The sequence below is a fragment of the Anas platyrhynchos genome, chromosome 7 (genome assembly GCF_047663525.1).
Source record: "Anas platyrhynchos isolate ZD024472 breed Pekin duck chromosome 7, IASCAAS_PekinDuck_T2T, whole genome shotgun sequence".
In the NCBI taxonomy this organism is placed as follows: domain Eukaryota; kingdom Metazoa; phylum Chordata; class Aves; order Anseriformes; family Anatidae; genus Anas; species Anas platyrhynchos.
This window is the reverse complement of record NC_092593.1, coordinates 30,758,650-30,779,416: the sequence shown is the minus strand read 5'-3', so window position 1 is coordinate 30,779,416 and position 20,767 is coordinate 30,758,650. Positions and strand designations below refer to the sequence as shown.

The window sequence follows — 20,767 nt, the reverse complement described above, 5'->3', positions numbered from 1 at the left end:
CAATTCCCGCTGACTTTGAATAAAACAGAGCGGAGCCAATACCGAGCACTGTTGGAATTACGACACCAAATGCCCAACCTATTTATCCAGCGGCTGCGGGGCTCAGGGACAGCTCTCTGCAGCAGGACTTGTGCTGTAGATCAAAATTAAAGACTCTTATCTATGTCTTAATTAGGTGCATAGCCCACTGGTCCTGTGCCTTTCTGGCAGCTGGGGCTGCCACGTTCCCAAAGGGGTGTTCAGATCCATATTTCTTCTACCATCTTGCTTTTTCTCCCCTCTTCAGTTCCTCTTCCTCCTCCATTAGTTGTTAGCAAGGTTTCTGTTTCCCATGCCCAAAAATGTTGGCATCACTGAGGTCAGAAGGTGTTGGTCAGAAGGAACCTGGGGAGGTCTCCAGCCCAACCTCCTGCTCCAAGCATGGCCAGCCTCAAAGCAGGATCCCAAGTTCGGCATGCAGAAGGCAAAGAGGTGCTGGATGTGATGGATGTGACAGCAAATTGTGTTTAGGGCAGAATGCTAAAGTTCCCAGAACAGCTTTCCAACAGTAAATTCCAATTCAGCCAAAATCTTGATTTGTGGAAGAATTTTGATTTTGTCAGAGTTGGACAGCAAAACCTCAGTTTGAAACCCAAAGCTTCATCCCAGCTTTCTCATGTTGGTTAGTCTAGCCTTGTCTTTCATTCTGACACCCATGTTTAATATAACTTTTTACAGTGTTTAGACTATAACGTGAAACAGTCCATTTCAATCAGGTCGCTTCCATATTTCTGACTCTAAATTTCACCAGAACTTCCACTCAGTGAAAAATTTGTCATTTCTTCCTGATGTGGGACAAAAGCAAATAGCAAAATGACAGAAAGTTTCATTCCATGCAGTGGGAATTCGTCTTTCTGGATGGCTTTCCCTGCTGTCAAGAAGAAGGGTGGCTGGCTGAGGCAGCGCATGAAAGCTTTGAAAGTTAATCCAAAGTCTCTAAGCTGGCAATGCATCTACCAAGCCTTGCATCAACTGCCAATATCATGCGGATGGGATTTTTCAGGGTCCCCTCAAAGAATTGAATATACGGCTCCCAAGACGCCTGAGGCCTCCAGTTCTGCTGGGCTCCTTTTGAAGAGTCCTAGCCTTTATTTCGTTCTGCTTTAGATAACCAGAGTGGGCCCCTTGCTCATGGGAAGCATTGTTAATGTGTCACCTCCCACCAAGAGGAGCTAAGAGTGGGGGAAAAAAGGCGCACGAAGATATTAAAACAAGGAACTGGAATGTCTACAAACTGTTTGGAGAGTTCATTCTGAATTCACATATCCCCATTTACTATTGAAAACGGCTATTTAGCTATTTATGGCATTGTAAGCAATCACTCTTGGTTTCCACTTAGCCTCAGATGGATGGTTGGCCCATATGTCTCATGCTGTACTTAAGCAGGAGGGGGAAAAAGAGGGAGCATAGAAACGAACAGATCTTTTCGGATGGCCACATCTGGTCCCCATGTGTAAGCCCAGCTTGGGGGAAAGCCTGCTGACAGAGAAAAGTTGCATGCTGCGGTTCTAGAAAAGCTTCCTCATACATATAATATTTATACATACACATTTTTTATGTGTGTGTATATATGCCCACAGATAGATATTGAGTTGGACAGATCTGTCATTTCTTTTTCTGTTCTGAAGTGTGTAGAGCCTGCCAGATGCAGACCACTGGGCAGCCCCAATTCCTTGTGGAAAATGATGCTATCCCTTACGCTTTCAGACACAAGAGGCTGGGAAATAGGGCACAGAGAGGAGATCTGAACACCCTTGGGTTTGCAGTAAGGGTGCAAGACAGAAAGCAGAGGGGCTGACGTGAAGCTTTGCACATGTTTGATAGGTTTAAATGAACTTCTGTGCAGTTCTTCAGGTGCTGGAGGTCACTTCTTCATGGTTTCATACATAACAACATATCTCAAGCTTGTCCTTTCTCACCTACATCTCTCCCAAGGGCATGACACCTCCTTCTTGGGCTCAAGGCCTCCAATTCACATATAATTTTCCCCTCCATATGTTTTCTACTTGTTACAGTTTTTCAGCCATCTCTCCCTTAATAGATGGGGAAAGCTGGGCCACCAGTCCATTTTTTAAGGCCACTTCATACTTGACACCCCTTTTCTTAAGACCAGAAGCCTCTCCTCATGGCGGAGCTGGTGTCCTCTTTCCTTAGCACCCCAGGACCCCGATCTCTGCTGTGACAGAACAAATAGAGCTGCCGGGATGTTATGGCTAATCAGCAGGACATCTTTAACCTATTATTGATTTGGACAGCCAGCAAAACAAACAGGAACAAAACCAACTCAGCTCCTTGATCCAAACAGCCATCTCCCAAGGGCCTAAGTGTCCAATAAGATATAAAGAGGGAGCGAGTTATGAATGTGTAAGCATGGCCGATGACCTGGTGCTTTGCTGAGCTGGAGCCAACAGACTCCTAACATTAAATCTGTGTCAGAGGAGAGGTTGCTGCTGGGCCTGAAGAATATTCTAGGAGCACGAAACAGGCATTTGAAGGAGTATTTTCGCTTGGCGAGATCCTAGATTTGCACGTTGCAAGGCCAAAAGGGAGCCACATGTTTCTGAACACTGGAATTTATGCGGCAGTCCAGGGGGGAGCAGGATAAGGCACTCATTTCCCTTCTTGCTTTCATGTTGGAGCTGAGGGTCTGGTGTCCCTGCACCTTTCTGAACCCCCTGTCCTAGCGAGACCTTCTGCATGGCCTCATCCAGTGACCCCTGCAGCAGGGAGAATTAATCTTCCCCACCACACAAATGCACGCAGAGAAACCCAATAAGCAGCCCCTGTACTAACAATTACGTTTGGAAGAGCACATCAAGCACCGAGCCAAGTGATCTCAGGTGATGGAGCAGCCTCCACCCCCCAGGGCAGCTGACTCAGGAGCTGTTTACGCTCATGCTATAAAGCAGGTTTTATCTCAGCCCCCATTCTCGATGTGTCGTGGCTCGGGGAGGCTCTCAGCCAGATGTCATTGACCCCCAGCCCAACACTAGGGGATAGCAAAAATATTAGCATCCCCCCAATCTCCTGTTTTCCATACCCAAAATGAGATCGGTTGAAGGATGTGCCAGCTCCTTGCAAACCCAGGGGATGAATTGGTGCTTCCCAAGAACCTCACGTGGGATAAAGGATGGGCAGAGGGTAGAAGGTGGTGGTGGAGACACAGAGTTTGTCGTTAGCCTTCATGCCCTGGCCTGCCTGCGGAGCCTTTTCTCCAAACTCGGCAGCACTTTCATGTTCCTTAGCCAGTCTGCTGCGGAAACTGGGTCAGGGATTCGCATCAGCGAGGCTTATCCATCATCTGCTTTCCGGAGAACCCTGCTCACAGTACCTCTTTGTGCCGTATCAGAGGGCCCAGGACTGATAACTGCCCTCATTTTCTCTGTTGGAAGAAGGTTTTCACATGTTCCCGTGAAAAGCTGCCACTTTGAGACCCTGGTTTAAACTAGAAAGCTGAGGTCCCATATCTGGGAAACATAGGACCCTTTTTCTTTTTTCGTCTTTTTTAAAGGCTCTGAAGACAATCCCACAATATGGCAAACATAAATACATCACTAAGTTTTGAATACTGGCAAAAGAAGGAAAAAAATAAAAATGTGTCCAAAGCCTGTGTTTCCCCCCTGCAAACACCAGAACGGTTTTCAATGTTTTGTGGCTGTTTTACAAGTCAAATCACTCTGTTACGAAATGCCATTTTTCCACAGCATCCACCAATACTGAACATTCTGTTTAAATAAGCCTGTTTGTACTTACACGTGAGCAACATACATTAATTTTTGCTGGCTTTTTCCAGGGATAGGAACGTGGTTCCACAAGGGCATTAAAATAAACATTTCTCAAGTGTTTGCTCTTTATCATATAACAACAGCAAGGAACTGAGCAAAACCCATGTTGTTGAGAAGTTATATGAGTATTACGTTTTCTTTTCGTTAGATCCTGCCAGGACTCAGGGGGAAATTTCTGAGGCTAGAAATGACAACGAGAAGCAGATTTTGAATAAGGGGTGCTGGAGGGGTGTTTGCAGTAGGCTGCGGACCCTTGCGAGCATGGGGCTTCTTTGCCAAGTCAATAGGAGACAGTCTTTGTGCACATGCGGGTTGCTCTGACTTTCCAAAAAACACACACAACCTTTTCCACTTTCCCCTAAACAGTGAGTTTGACTCAGCTGAAAGCAGAAGCAATTGGACTATGCAGACCAAACCTAGGAGTTGAGATGCCAGGACTTCCCCCAGCTCTACGCTATGCACAATCCTTCAAACGAGCAGCCTGGAAGATAGAGAAAATCCTGGGGGTCATCCAAAGTAAAAGCCGTTTTCCTATCATAAGCGGCCCAAAACTAGAGCTACAAATCCAATCTTCTTAAAAAACTGAGCTGTGGTTTGGATTAGATGCCCTGAAACTGGATCAATTGACTCCTGTTTTAATGTGGGAACCCAGATCAGATGAGTTTCATAATACCACTTCAGATGTGGCTGAGGACTTAAGAAAGCAACAGATCTTCCAACATTTTCCTGCTGCAGTCCTGCTCTGAGCCAAGAAGCACAAGTACCACTAGCAAAAGCTGTCATCGTCCAGTCTAAGGCCATTTTTCAACGACGTTATAAGGCTGAGCCCAAATCCTTTCTGAAACCTAATTTCCGACCAAACTAAACCACAGCAGCTCTCTATAGCTGTCTCGGAGGCCAAAGTTTTGCATCCTTTTGGAAGGATGGCCCAGAGAAGAGCAGTTTTAGGGGTAAGCATTTCCTTCTTTTGCTTGGCTCTCCTTCCAGTAACTGCTGTTGATGTTTCAGCCTGTTTTGCAAGCTGCAATCCCTTTTCCCTTTGCAAACTGAGCAAGCTTTAATTACTCCCACAATTTTGCCTTTAAGGGAAGAGCCAGCCATATTAATAGGCTAATAAGAGCAATTGCTCTGAGCATCATACTCCCAAACATACAAGCCAGGGTATGATGTGAAAAATAAAAAAATACTTGGATTATATCAATGCGCAGTCAAACAAAGGAAATTACATCAGGGCTTTCTCTCCCTAGCTAGTCTCCAGGTTTGGGTCTTATATACCCTTATGTATGTCTGCATATAACCCCATTATTTCTCTTTCCTCCATTCCCATCCCTCTCTGGAACAAGGACCTTTGCAAAATAGTACTTCATCTTATTTTGGAAGGACATCAATAAGGCACACAGAGCTATAGTGCATTCAGATAAAGCTTGGAAATCATTTCCTTACAGGAAGGAGCTATCCCAGTTTGTCTTCATTCCCTTTTGATTATTCTGCTTCAGATTAGAGGTAGTCAGGAAATTACAACGGCTTCAGAAAAAAATAAAGTAAAATATAAAAGAAAGAGAAAAATATCAAGGAAAAGGATTTTTTTTTCATTTCCTGCCAAAAACAATCCCACAACTTTTTTGAGGTTTCAGAGGCTCAGTTACATATCTTTCTTCCTTTTCCCTTTTTAAAAAATTATTTATTTTTAAAGTTTTGCCATAACAAATACCGCTTGGCAAATGCTTCTTGTTTTTAAACAAAATAAGGGTCATTATAAAAACGTGCATCCATCTTCTCCCAACACATTCTTTTAATACTGAAGATGGAAGGATACTGATGGTTGAGTCATTCAAATCCAACATTTGCCCCAAAGAGCGGGTACCAGGCATGTTGAGAAGACAAAACTCAGCCCCACAAATTTATCACTGAGGAGAAGAATTTTTGGTTTTAGAGCATGAGATTTTCCCTGGTGTTTTCTGGTAAACAACTGACCTAGTGAAGAGCACATTTGTCCACAGACAGACCTGTCATCTCACTTCTGCTCCTCACAAAACTAGGTCAAAACTTTTCAAAGGATGGAGATGAAACACAGCTGAGTTAGTTACTTCCAGAACTCGATTAAACACAGTGTTGGAACAACGGGCCCGGGTGGTTAAAATACTTCCATCAAAATGATTTACGCTTAGCTTTTGTAAAAAGATATTATATGACAGACCATACCACGCTTAGTTTAACTCCACCTGAATGGTCTTAGCAGTGCCAACTTCCTGCAGTTTATAGATAGAAAAATAGATATAGATATAGATTATAGATTAGATAGAGATATATAGATAGATGACATAGATATAGGTATATATATAGATAGATATAGATAAATACGTATAGGTCCAGATATAGATCCAGATATAGTTATAGACTAGATATAGACACCTAATTTGGCACAGTACAGCTCAGCATGGCACTGTGGCTCCTCTGCCCTGTCTCCCCGTCCCATTTCCACAGCTGTGCTCTGCTCCCAGAGCTGCTGCCCCAACCCACTACTCAAACAACCGCTTTCAAGAAGCTCCTGTTCATTTGTTTTAAATATCCCTCCCCAGGGAGCCTTCATTAGGCAGATGCCACGATACGAATCTTAGAGCAACAAGCAGCAAAGCCTTCATTTGGGACGAGGTGGAGAAACCCATCTCTCGTCCCCAATCCAGCAAGCAGCTTCAGTGGATGAGAGGCACAAGTTTATTTTCTTTTTTTATTGGAGAAGATCAAAACAAAGCTAAGAGTGTGGCAAAGGGTCCCCAGAGTCAGTAGGGGAATAGGCAGGGATCAAGGTAGCATCGTTAGCAGGGCAAAGCACACACACCAGCTCCTACACCCCAAGGAGGGAGACCCAGCAGGAGCAGGGGCATGTACTTGAAAAACAGGTTTATTTTCCACCTCACACATTTTATTTCATATTTCCTCCTCCCTTCAAGTAGCACAGGCTTTCAGTAAAATGTGTGAGCTGGTCAGTAGGAGTGGTTGCCTGACCTCTGCTCACCATTTCATAAACCCCATCAGGGCACCTCTTACTCTGCTCCTCACTAAATGAAACAGACTAAATCTGCTTAACCCAGTCCTCCCCCACCTGCAGAAGCCTTTCCAAGCTCTTCATCCTCCCTGGATCTGGGGTGTTTTCCACCTTTTTTTTTTTTTTTTTTTTAATTATTTTTTCCCCTCTCACATTCTTCCACCCAGGCCCACACAAGCTCCCCAAACCTCCCTGCTCGCCTTCGTGCTTAACAAGGTGCTGAATGACTAAGAAATGTTTATGCTTTGCTGGCCAGGCAAAACGCATTGGCAAGAGAGAGGTTTTTAAATTCTTCATCTCAACACAAGTGAGACACCAGGGAGGGAAGGCCTTGAGCTCAGCTCCTAGCTGCTCTCCTCCTGGGACAGAGCAAGGCACCCAGTGCTAGGGCTGGGCTGTGGATCTGGTGTTAACTTGCCATATTTCTGCTTAAAAAGGGTAGGCCAGTCATTTCTCTCACTAGAGGAAGCAGTGAAAGAGTTAACGTTGCCTCTGGGATTGTCATTTTGGGGTGTAGAGTTAAAGGTTGACCAAAAATCCCTGTTTGCCCACTGCTGGGACATCTTAACTGTGCCCGTCACAGCTGAGATGGATGTGGAAGGCCTCAAATCCCCTTTCCCCCTCCTTTTTTTCAATTTCTGTTGGAGAGATAGAACATTATATGGAAGGAAAAGAAGGAAAAAAATATGCTATAAATAGCAAGGCAACATCCCCAGCAGGACAGGTTGGTGCTGCCAGTGGTGCTGGGCCAGGCTGGAGAGAGCTGCCACATCCCCCTGAGGAGCCACCGAACACCTGGGGTGATTTTTCCTGCCTGCCACTAATACATCTCCCAGCACATGGGGGCTTCCCTAACTTTTCACGCAAATGGAGATTTTATTTTTTCCCTTCTTTTTCAATTACATGTTTCATTAACCTGTCTGCTCCTCCTGGTTTGCTTCTGACTAGCTGAGTTTTTTTTAGACTGAGGAAACAAAGAAGGAAATCGAGCAGTAATCTATTACTGTTTACAGCTGCCGTGGGATGCTGCAAAACATAATCAGTTGTTGGTAAAATGTTTTCAGTAGTAGGGAAAAAAAAAAAGAAAAGAAGAAGAGAAGGGAAGAGAGAAGGGAAGTTGGAAAAAATAGCAGTCCCTTGCTGAAGATAATTTCCAACCTTAATTCTCCTTTAAAGGAGGAGACGTGGGGCTTTCAACAAGGCGTGGGCTCGTGGTGCCTTTCCACCTTTCCTTGGTAAGAGTTGGGTTCAGAAAGTGAGAGCTCAGCACTCATTTGCCAAAGCCCTCCAAATTTTGGTTGGAAGAGCTTGCTTCTCTAAAGCAGACTGGAGGGCTGGAGGGAGCAATGACTGTAGTGGTATTCCCCAGCAGAGAGTAAATACCTTCATATCCAGCCCTAAATTCCTGGGTCATCACACTGGCTTCTCAGATGGGGGCTTTGAGGTCAAAACCATCACGTCCACTTCTGACAAGACCAGCCCAATAAGACTGTTTGCCCAAGGCCATCCTGACAGGACTGACAGCCCCACGTCTCACTTTCTCGGGATGAAAGACCACAGGTCAGCAAATGTGGGCCTCTGAACAAGACGTCCCCTTCCAGTTCACCTCCATCAAGCCATGTGAGGACACACGGGGAGGCTTCATCTCCCTTATTGCTGCTGTAGCAGCTTCAGAGGAATTTGGCTGGCCCCGAACTCGCACGTTCCTCCCTGAAAATACCTCTCCTCCCCCCGGGGCAGCCCACATTAATTGTATGCAACATCTTAAGGACCACCCAGCTTGTGCTGCAGAGCATTCAGCAATGGATAAAACTAACAATTGCATCTAGAGAGGCCAAGTTCTGTGCCAAAAAGATTAGTAGTGGGAAAATTCCTCCTTTAGGGAGCTTTGCAGCCAAGGCCCGGCCCTCAGGGTTCATGACCAGCAGCATGCCCCACGTGCATTTAACAGCTATTGGTAAAACCTGGGAAGAAATGTGAGTCTGGTGACTTCCACTAAATCTTCTCTTTGTCCTCATTCATAAAAGGGAGTGTGCTCAGGTCAGTCATCCCAGCAGAACCATAAGCACCCAGCACCGAGTTTCATTTATCAGCAATGTTGTAGGGGAAGCTGGTGATGGGATGGGAAAGCTGTGCCCACTGGAGAGTCAGCTTTCTCTCCCATCCACAAGCTGTTAAAAAATCCAAAACAACCAACCAACCAAAAAAAAAAAAAATTAAAATAGTGTGAGGATGTTAGAGAAGAAGGAAGAACCACCTCGTTTGTTAGCCACACAGACTTCCACTGCACATTTCTAAGCACAGGCATCATAGATGGCCAACCCAATGCACCGGTGAAGACACAACTGTGTGATGAAGAGCCATGAAATGAGCAGGAGCCAAACTATCAATTCCAGATAAAAATATTCTTCGGGGGTGAAAGATGAGCACTGGCCCCCCTCGGGCTGACTTTAGAATTGCAGAAAAGCAAGGATGGAAAAAAAAAAAAAAAAAAAAAGGCCTGAGATGTTGGCTAGACACAAGCGAATTAACCTGTCACTGTGTAGACAACAAGACCCTGCTGTAGTACCTAGAAAGTCTATCACGATCCTGCCCATCACCTGCAAAGGTAAATTAGAGATCTCTGCTAGTTTGGGACATTTGGAAATCTTTTAAAAATATTTTTCTCCCCTGGGTATCTCAAAGTCAAGGACTGTTGAGTGCAGCCTTATTTGTGAAGGTGTATTTGAGACAGTTGTGCTACTCTGTGTACCTTTAATGATCCCGTTAGTACAGAAGTGACAAATGTGAATTTGTGCAACCAGCAAGAATTAACAGTGCATGAATCAGCTTGGTTACAGAAACAGTAAGTCAATAAAGCCCCAAAAGCTTGATTAACATCTTTTCCAGTCAGAATAGCCCCATTCATAAGCACTGAGTTGTCTCATCCAGGCATGCCAGGGGAATCACAAGCATGAAATATTTCATTTTGCAGAAGTGGTTTGGTGTGTTTGTTTGTTTGTTTTGGGTGGGAGAGAAGGGAAGCCTTAAATTTACTTCTCAATTTTTTGTGGGAAAGCTGAGATTTTTGTAAAAGATTTAGAGTGGTTAGCCATAGTCCAAGATAGGAAAAATGAAATTTGAACATGAACAGGGCCTTAGGTAGTCAGTAAGTCAAATTACATGTGGCCAGAGGCACACTCTGTCCATTGGAAAAATTTGGGGTGGGCACAGAGAAGTTTGTCCTCTGCACATTCAGTTGTTGACTTAAACTCCACAGGGAATTTATAAGTGATACACACTTTCTTCAACCTTTTCCATCCTTTTGCACACAGCTGCCCTCAAAATCATTCATAATAAGTCCATTTTTTGGTCTTACACCTATTTTCGCTAGAAAGAACACTTTAACACTTGACCACAGAGGTCTTTGGTCTTTCTGCACATAACTGGATTTGGTTTATGGCCTTTCATCCTTTCAATCTAATCAGAGACGCATGGAAAATTTGGAGCATTGTGGACAATCAAGAGCAGCAAGGACATCATAGTTATGATATGTACAAAAAGAGAAGCCACATCATAAAGGCGGGAGGATCTTGCAGACTGACTTGCCCAAGATGCAGAAGCCCCTTTTTAGTCTCCATGCATACATAAACTATTTTTGTTTGTTTTCTCCCCATTGTAGATAATAGGTTTCCCTTTCCCCGTCTCCAACCTGTTCCTGACCACTGTTAAGATGAAGCCTTTTTATAACAGGCAGCACTGAAACAGCTTCAACTCCTAGTGAAGGAAGGGGAAATGCTGGGACAGGAGAACAGGCAACAGTAATATTTAAAAGATTAAAACCATTTATCTGAACCTCACCCTATTAGGAACCTGCCAAAAAATTCTTCCAGGTGAATTAGGAATTGCATGGGATGACAACGTGTATAGATAACCATGACAAATCAAGAATGCTGAACGCCTTCCAATTTAATTAATAAGTTCCACCCATCCAAGGCCTTTTTCTGAGAGCCCCCAACACATATTTTCCTGGTTTTGATTAATTTTATTTAATCAGGGAGCTTCCTAGTCCCTAGAAAACACCCCAAAAATTAATGGGGCTGCTGTATCGAGCTTGACCTCCTTCAGATTCCACATGTGGGATTTAGCGGTGGTGCCACCCAGCCAGATGTTTCCAGTGCTTTTCGAAAAGAAATGCATTTCTTCTTTTATTGGACACCATGGCAAGGGAGCCCACGTGGAATGTAAACGCTGTGTGCAGAGATATATATTTTCTCTCACTGTTTATAAACACAGAGAGCCCGGTTCTTCCCCCACAGGGGTTATATGAACCCAGAATTTGTCAATGCTGGGGAACGTGCTCCTGATTTATACTGAAGTAAGTGAGCGAATTGCTTGCAGTAGGAAAAAAACAGATCAGGCAAGCAACCACCACTTTTGCATATAGATTTGAATACACACACAGCACAATATTTAGATTAGCTGCAGTAAACAAACTTGCCTCAAAACCCATAAAAGCAAACGTCAGACCCAGGGGGAAAGTCGGGGGAAAATCGCCTCATCTTTCCCCGTGGGAAGGGAGCTTGCTCAGATGTGAAAAATGCCCTTGGCAACACCTCCTCTTGGCCTCTGCTTTGACATCCCTGGGTCATGCCTTGGGTTTCCTTTCCTGAAAGAGCCGGGCCAGGCTGTCACAAGCTCTACAGAGGTGCAGTTGGATGCTCACCAGGTTCTTGCTCATCTGTGGGTCAGAGATCCTTCTCCTAGCTGCTTCTCCTGCCTTGTTGCCTGTCCTTGTCCTCCTCCAGCCCTTCTTTGTACCCTGCAGCACAGTCCTGTGAGCTGGGGCAGGTCTATTTTCTCCCACCCAAACATTGTCCCAGCCTTCAGTCCCTCCAAAATCACCTTGCGTTGCCACACCGCCTCCCAAACCTATCAGTGCTGTCAGGTGCTAGCTATTGACTCATCTCCAGCTGTCCTGCCCTCCCCATTGCTGAAGAAATTATCAGTTTTCTTATCAGAGAAGGAACTCAAAGGCAGCTCAGAGGAACTTATGCACAGGTAGGTACGAGATACAAATGATCAATTTATCAAAGATAGAGAAGAAAGAGAAGAAACAGCCTCTGAGACCACCTGCACACCTGCACTGAGGAGTTTCATCATGCTGGCTTTTGAAGAACTGATAATCTGATCTAGCATAACACATGTGAAGGCAAATGCACGCCCCTTCAGCCTCCTCCTTATTGTGTTTGAATGAGACAGACGTACTAAAATAAGGAAAGTATTTCAGCTGGATTTTGTCTTCTCAGGCTTTCTTGCGTTAGTGATGGCATACAGCAAACCACCCCATCAAGACTGATGCAAAACATTTGGGAAAGGGTACAATCATGTAACCCTATTTTATTTTATTTTTTTCTGAATCTGCATTTTTGTTTTGAGCAAGGTTGTATTAAAGAAAACAGCACAGATCTGCAGTAAATACAGTCATTAGTTTTTTTGTTTGTTTGTTTTTTCTTTTTAGCTCCTGTAAGAGGCAGTGGCTCAAACATTTACATCCTCAGTAAGAAGCAGCGCGGGTAGCCCCGTATCCTGCCCCAGCCATGACTGGATGCCCAGGAGTACAAGAAAAACATCTGTAAAATGATTTCTCTAATCTAAGCAGGCATGTGGTTTCTGCTAATGGGCTAATAAAAGGCATGAAAATCAAAGTAGATTAATTTGATAGCTGGAGTGCATATGGATGAGATAATACAAATGGTTAGCATCAAGTGTCCTTACAAGGCATTAAAGAAGCCATCAATATTCTGACATCAAAAAAAATCATGATATTTGCAAGGTTGAACTCTGATAATAATGCTTTTTCTGCCCCCAGTACTGCTGCTATTGCTGAAGCGACACGAATGCACTCGTAGCAGAATAAAACACTGTATGTATACACATGCTTACACACATAAATATCTATATATTTATAGATACACACATACACAGGCATGAGGGGATACATAAATATCTGTAGCTCACAAACGAGCAGTTTCAGGAAACTGCAGGACACGAGGGAGGACTTTGTTTAGAAAACGCTTTCCCCCTTCCTCCCTGCACGAGGAGATCTCCACCATCTGCCGCCCAGCTCCTTCCAGCCGAACCAAGGGGCTTGCGAGCACAGAGGGGTCACGTTTTGGGAGGGTTTAGCTTGGTTTTGGATGGATGAGGAGCATTCACTGCTGTTACCCACTGCAGCTTCTTCCTGCTGGGGCTGCAAAGGTGCAGGGGGGTGATGCTCTCCAGGGCTTTGCCACATTAACCAGAAGAGCCAAGACAACCTCTCACAGCCAAATCAGGACAGAGAAGATCTGTTCTCAACACTGGATGTCTCTCTTCCATCCTCAAGCATCATTTCATGGCTGTATCTGAGCATGGACAGAGGTGCCTCGCTCCTTTTATCCATATTTTTAATGCTCTGGCAGAGGGAACCTGGGAGCATCAAGCTTAATAAAACTCAACGTGTTGAGAAAAGCAGAGGAGGGTAGAAAGAAAGAAATATACATATAGATAGATATGTGCAGATATGTATTTAGATAAATATACATAAAGATATGTATGTATATAAATATACACACCAATGCAGATAGCTATGTCTATAAATATGCATACAGATACGTGTAGGTGTGTATTTTTATAAATATACATAAAGATAATGCAGATATATATGTATATAAATATCCATACAGATAGTTAGACATACACAAAATCCCAGAAGAGGGAGGAAGGGAAAAGCCGTGTTAGAGGGAGGCAGCTCTCTTAGCACAAGGCACAGGTGCCCCAGAGTCAGAGTGCCCATGTGCTGGGACAGCATCACCCCACGAGCAGGCAGAAGGGAAAAAAACTGCTTTAGTGGTGGAACTGGACCAGACTGAGGAAACACCTTGGCATTTGGAGCATCTCAGCATCTGATGGCTTGTGGTGCCGCATGACAAGAGAAGCAGGTGGCCATCAGCCAGAGGAAGAGGGCCACCACCATTAGCAGAGATTAAATTAAATTAGCAAAGGTGGGCTTGCCTCACACCCCAAGAAATGCAGAGCTCTTGGAGCTTGACTTCCAGCCCGACCACTCCCTCAGGAGATTAGATCCTCATGGCCGTGGGAGCAGATTGATATCACATATCTTTCCCCACTCCGGGATTTTCTTTGAGGAAGGTAGTGCCAAGCCACAGGGAAGCACACCCTTCCCTCACATCAAGCCATGCGTGACAGCCTCCAGCGCGGCAACGGCTGCTCCGAAATCCCTGCTGGGCCGAAGCAGCAGTCTGAACCGTGAATCACACATGCCTAGCAAATTCCTCTTGTAAAAGTCTGGCAGCTGAGCTTACACTGGGCTTCTGCAGAATGAGAAACGTGTGCCATTTCCATAGGAATCAAACCCAACGAGGCCCCCTTCTTTCCATTATCCCGAAGAGGGGAGTTTGGCAAAGTGTTGAGGGGGACTTGGCTTTCTCTGTCTGGCTGGAAGTGTAGGACGGGGCAAAGAGGCAGGGATAAAAACAGTGTCTGTAATTATGATACTCCCCTGCAGCTTGACTGCAGCCCAACACCCATCTTCCTTTTATCCCATGGGTAGCATCCTCATGAAAGCACTGGTCTGTGCCAGACCAGAGGTGCATTGGGGTGTAGGTGGCTGCAGTGAGCCGTGCTCAGGGGCACTGCCAAACACCCCGGGGAGCTGGTGAGAGCACACTTGCTGGGAAAGCCCACTAGAAGGGTGCTGCCTGGGAATTTCTCCACCTGAAAAAGCCTAAGATCAAAATCTGTCCCTGGGCAATATGGGGGAAAGCAGTCTTGAAAAAAAAGCTAAGTCTTCCTGTTGGAAAACAGGAAGAGCCAAGCCCTGGGAAACTGCTGAACTCCCTTCCCGCAGCCATCAGGAAAAAGGTGAAGCTGAAATTCTCCAACTAGGAAAGGTCCTTGGGAAAACAAAACCTGCTTGCTTGTTGCCTTTCTTTCTCCTCTTTCTTTGCACCTTCACCCAGAAGGGAACCAGGTCCTTTTTCCAGCCAGCCCCACCTGCCACCAGTTTACACACCCAGGTGCAGAACCCTTTTGGCACTGACACCTGAGCTGAACCCTTTTGGCCCCATTTCTGTGTCACATGAAGGCCTCTTTCCTCCAGCTCCAGGAGTTTGCACACCCTACAAGGCGATCTCTCCCAGTTTAACTAGCAGAGCCCTCCCCATCCAAACCCTCTGATCACCACCACAGCAAAGCTGGCAAACAGCAGAAAAGAAAAAGAAGCTGAAAGGATGCAGTTAGCTCCCTCCACGTCCAAGAAAAGCCCCTGGAACAGCAGAGAGTTGCTGCACCCAGCCACCAGAGACATCCCCATGGTTTGAGCACCAGACGTGAGATTTTGGGAATGTTTTTCCATAGGGTGAAGCAAACATCATGACCTGTGTACGTGGTAGTTAAAGAGAAATAAATCTCTTTCTGGACTCGCTGAAGGTGGAGCTGGATACATTCCCCTCCTGATCAAAGCCCAGGAGCCTCCCAGCGTGTCACCTTGAACGGCTTCTCATTAAACCCTGCTGCAAAAGGTGGAGGGGCAGGAGCTTGGGGATGGCTGGAGGAGGCTGTGATCGAACAGTTTAACCTTCCCTGCCTCTCAGCACTGGGGGAAAAGCCTGTGATTTGTGCAAACCCAAGCACCGCATGGCTGCTGTTGACATAAATCTGCTTTTAAGCTGCATGTCATGCAGAATACCCCAAGGCTCGACACGCCGCTCCAGGTGCTTATGGCTGCGAGCCCACGGCAGACCCCTAATCCCCCCAAAAACCAAGAACAGAAGAGCAGGAGTCAGGGGAAGGAGGGAACTGAGCAAGGGAAACGGTCGGGGAGCAGTGTGGATGCAGAAGGATTTGTCCCAGCAAGGCTCCTGCACAGCCAGAGGATGAGGGCGCAGCCCCAGCACAACTTCCTCAGTGACACCCGCTGTAAATTTGGGGCAGCCTTTTCGGGGCAGCCGAAGGACACGCACCACGGGTCCTGCTCCCGTTTGAAGTCAGCAGGAGCTTTGCCAGCAACGCGAATAGCAACAGGCTCCAGAGATGGGCTCCTCGTCCAGACACTCGGAGCTGCTTTAGCTCACGAGCCCAGCAGAAAACCGCTCGGTGTTTTTGTTGGAGCTCTTTTTTGCCAGGTCCGACGAGCGCTGAAGCCAGCACGAGATAAACAGAGGGAGTGCAGGACAAGAGCAAGACGATAAAAAAAAGGGAAACCTCCGCTTCTTTAAGGCAGGGAGCTGTTAGATTGCCTCCAGCTGCCTCCCAGTCCAAACCCTGGGAGCCTGCAGGGAACAGGGGAGAAGGAAACCACACAGGGCTTGATAAGAAAACTGGGTGTTAGTGAATGGGGTGACCCCACCCCATGTCATTGCTGTCATCGCAACAAGTGGGGAAACTGAGGCACGGGAGGGCAAGTGTCACTCGCTCTACCCCAACTCCCTGCAGGGAGGATTTGCTGGGTTTTGCAATCTCTGCAGACCTCAGGGAGGCTCAAAACCTGTTTTCCACACTTAAGCCACACAAGAGATGTGCTTCTGATGAAGAGGAGGGGAAAAAACAGTACTTGGAAAGCTTTATATTGCCCTTTGACATAGGGGATGTGCTGGAGTGATTTCGGCAAAGCACCTGGTGACAGCTAGGGGAACCCAGGCCGTGGTTTAAGGGGTGAAACCCTCTCCTCCAGGCCCCCACCAGACCCTTATTCCCTCCAGGTTTGTCTTTGCAAGGGAGATGGTGAACTTTGTGAGGCCGGGCTGCCATCTGGAACAGGCTTAAAGACATCTCTGCAACCCAAGCAGCAGCCGCCTCATGCCTCCTTGCCTTGAAAATGACCCCTGCACCACATCCTCGGGGATTAAGCTTTTAATTCCCCAGGAGATCCTCCTGCCCAGCTCATGTTGTAGCACTGTCAGTCCCCTCTGTAGCCTCCAGCAGATCCCAAGGCATGACATCGTCAGAGAGACACACAGCCCTGCAATTCCTGCTCATAAAACCGCAATCAGCACAAACACAGATTTGGCAGAATCAGCCAAGTGTAGGAAATTGCCATCAGAATTTTTCTATTATTTAAAAAAAAAAAAAAGCAATTTCAAACCTCTCTGGTTGATGAACTTTCATAAAAGGCTTTCCATAGCTGCATTTCTCCGTGGCACGTCACTGTGGAAGACACCTGAGATGCAGCAAATTCCCCCAAGTTAATTTGAGTTGTGCCACGAAACAGATGTGCTCTTTGGTGCACAGAGAACCTTTTTCTTTAATTTCAAGCCAGCCGCTGCCACATCAGATCAGCTCCACCACATCACCCAACGTGACAACGAGTTGTGACACCCTCCTACAGCATCAGGAGGCGTAGGAGCACCTACACTGGAGGTAGAGGAGCAGTTGTGCTGCGTATAGGGGCAGGTTTGATGGGAAGCTGGGGCTGCTGGCTTGAGAGGAGGTGTTTGGGAAAGGAGAGATTCCTCTTTCTGCACAGTGAGGCCAGTGCAAGGCATCAGGGCCAATTAAGACCGCACAATTAAGCGGCATGCAGGAATGAAGGTGGAATGAACCGGTGAGTCGCATGGAATGTCACCCCCTGGGCCTGGCTCGCAGCTTGTGGGAAAGGACACGGAGTTAATCAGAAGCTTTGGAAGCAGGAAGAAATCATTAGAAACACCCAAGCCTGGCCCCTTGCGTTAGGGCAGGTCATGCTTTTCACCCAGAAATTCCTACATCGAGTCCAATAACTTGGAATTCACCTCTGCATGACAGACACAAACCTGAGAGAAAACTGAGAACAAATGCACGAGACCTTTTGGATGTCCACTCTAATAGATAAACCTCTCATCCTTAAAAACCCAATGGAGACATCGTGCCTTCAGCTCGACATCCCCATAGCTGGCTGGGCTGCAGTCACAAACAGCTTTCACCCAGCCGTGCTGGGCACGGATAACCACGACCACAGGACCCTTCAGCATCACCTAATGTCTTTTTTTTTTTTTACCAGTTCTCCCTTGCTAGAGCCTGCAGAGCCCCCACAAAAGCCCACGTCTTTCTGTTTTTTGCCATTACCCTGCCTTGAACTAACCCTAATTACACCACAGCTCATTTGCACGCTCACACCCTCAGAGCAGCTGTGCACAGGGATCCGGCCGTGCCTGAGCTTTCCTTTAGGTAAGCTGCTGTAAGGAGAGCTCAGCACCGAGCTGTAAGGTAAATTTTCCAGATGTGAGTCATTCTCTGCATCGCATACAAGGGGAAAAGTCCAATTTTACGGCACTTCCAGCAAGGGAATGCAGAGAATGTGTCATAAACGCCCCTGCCTCTGTCAGATAGGTGGTAAATTGAGCCACGAATGTTTGAACCGCTGTGCTTTGGAGAGCTGGTGGGAACGATTTGGAGTGTTGAGGCTCTTTCATTCAATTATAATTTTTTTTTTTTTTTAAGATGTCAAGGAAATTTTTCTCTGCCTCGTTACACCACGCTGGCCACTCCTGAGAGTGCTACAAGAACTGGTGGGCAAGAAACAACCCCCAGCACCGACAGCCTGCTCACAAGTGACAGAGAAATGAAACACAGCCCCAGAGACCACTTATAATCACCTGGTACCACTGGGCACCGAGGGTGCCTCTCAGATGCAAGAAAGTGTTTTTCCCACCTTCAGGAGATCTTTATCCAGAAAGAGGCAAACAAGAAAGGCAGCCTGCAACCTTTCTTCCTCTAGAGAAAATATTTTAGCTATCCCAGATAAAAGAGCCAAGCTTGACAAGGCATTACATGTGCTTTTCATGAATTTTTGCAGGAGGTGGTTTCTGGACAGACTTAAGGAATGCACTTAGCATGCTGTTTCCCTATATAAAACACTGAATTAGCATTTCTCCCCGCGATTCTGCTACGCACAGAATAACACAGGATAAGTAAAGACCCATAAAAAGGCTCCCATAAAACCATACAGTGCTCAGTTTTGTTTTGTTAATCCCCTGACTTCATCGATTGCTCTGTCTGCTAATAGGAACAAGGATCTCCTCCACCAGGCTTTTGTGCAGGCAAAGCTTATCAAATATCTGAGCTGAGCCTCGCCACGCCTGGTGCCTCAGGGACTTTGTGCAGCCAAAACCAGACACGCAGAAAACCTCAATTCCCCATGGATTTCCAAGAAACTAGGGGAATAGGTGACCACGAGGGCATTTGAGATGCTGACTGAGAGCAAAGATCTGGGATGGTCCCCGCAGGCACTGACCTTACTTGGTGCAAGCTGCCTCCACGCATGGGATTCCCAAGGGGAAGCCAGGACCCCCTTCTGACCTCCTGGCGAGCAGACCGAGTGGGAACGAAGCAGCATTAACGAGGGAAACATAAGCATTTTGTGCTTTTATAGGAGGCCTCAGACCGTCAGCTGGGAGCCCATCGTCAGGGCCCATCCAATTATTCGTTAAAAGCATTATAATGCGCAGCTGGCCCTGCTCCTCCAAGTACCTGGCATCTAATTTACGGGGTAATGTTTCTGCGAGGCTGGCATTAAAGTGCAGAAGCAACAGTCTCGGGTTAAGAAGGTTAGGCATTACATCCAGATCAGTATTATCAGATGACCCAAAGCAGGGTTATATTAAAAAAATGCCTTAATTAAAAAATACAGGTCAGAACCAGTTTGAGCTCCAAACCCCCCTGGTTATATTCACTAATTAGAAGGCTGGGGTGCGTGCCTCAGCCTGATGGATGAGCTCTGCCTGCCTCGTGGCATCACACCAAGAGACGGGACGCGTTTTCCCCAGCTCCTCAGGCACAGGGCTTGGGCTGGACTGCACCACTTCTCTTCATTTCAATCCACCTTCCTTTATTTTATTTTTTTTCCTCAGAAATTAATAGACTGAGGGCCTTCGGCAGTCAGAAATCAGCAGGGCACTAACTCCGCTTGGTTTCTTAACCCTAAACTTCAACTTCTGCACTGAAACCACGCCAGCTGTCTTCTCTAGAAGAGCAGAGTGAGCCTATAGCTTATTATAAATGGACAGCCCCGACCCCAAAGCCTGGATTTGGGACTCAGGAGATGGGGTTTCCTTCCCTTGCCCAAGCTGAGGAGTACCTAGGGGAACCCTATGTCTCTTCGGGGTGTTCCCAGGGTCTTCAACCCTACGCTGCTGGAGGTGCACACCCCAAGCACGGGTTTGCTGGGGACAGACCATGAGCAAGAGCAGCTGAAGAGCACGAGCTGAGCGATCCTGAGCACGAGGCAGGTGTTAAATCCCAGTCCCAGGGGAGCCTCTGGTGATTTTCAGCAGCCAGAAGGAGGAGGCACGATGCGGACCATCTGCACCCCATCCACAGCCACATCTACAGATGCCACCTCTGGTTTGGATGTGGATAGCAAGTTTGTAGTGGGAAAAAGGTTTTATCCCTGTCATCTTGTGAGTGCTGTGTGCACATGAGACTCACACCAGCATTGTCAAAGCCATTCTTGGGCCATGTATAACCCCACAAACCAAACCTGGAAGGTTGACACCTGGTGACTGCAGATGAAACCCCACATCTTCTCACCAGCACCACCAAAATTCGCCATTGGAGGAGAGCAAACCTTCCCTAGGATTCTCTCCAGAGATGTCCTGCTTGAAACATTGTCCTGTAAGGACATCCTTCTGCTTGGACAGAACCACTCCTGCGCCCTGAGACAAACCTTCACCTATTTGCAGGGCAGGATTGGAGAAGGCCATGGGGAAGTGTCAGGAGGTGGGATGAGGACCCAAGCAAACCTACTCCAGGAGGTGAGAGATGTAACAACAACAGAAAGGAGAGAAAACATTGCCAGCCTCTGTGCTAACAGCTGTAAGTTTTCCTTTCCATGTTAAAAGTTCAGATGCCAGAAGCCAGACTGTGCATTCAGTAAGAA

General features: G+C 46.5%; 1 long non-coding RNA gene across 3 annotated transcripts in view; it reads right to left on the bottom strand.

Moving 5' to 3' along the window:
* Positions 1-19,442, bottom strand: part of LOC113844147 (uncharacterized) — a 49,271-nt gene extending 29,829 nt beyond the window's left edge. For 2 of the 3 annotated variants that reach the window (XR_011810761.1, XR_011810758.1), the window contains exon 1: positions 19,124-19,442. This is a non-coding gene — a long non-coding RNA (uncharacterized lncRNA). The remainder of the gene's footprint in view (positions 1-19,123) is intronic. The other variant, XR_011810759.1, reaches the window with a different exon arrangement.
* Positions 19,443-20,767: the final 1,325 nt, after the last annotated feature.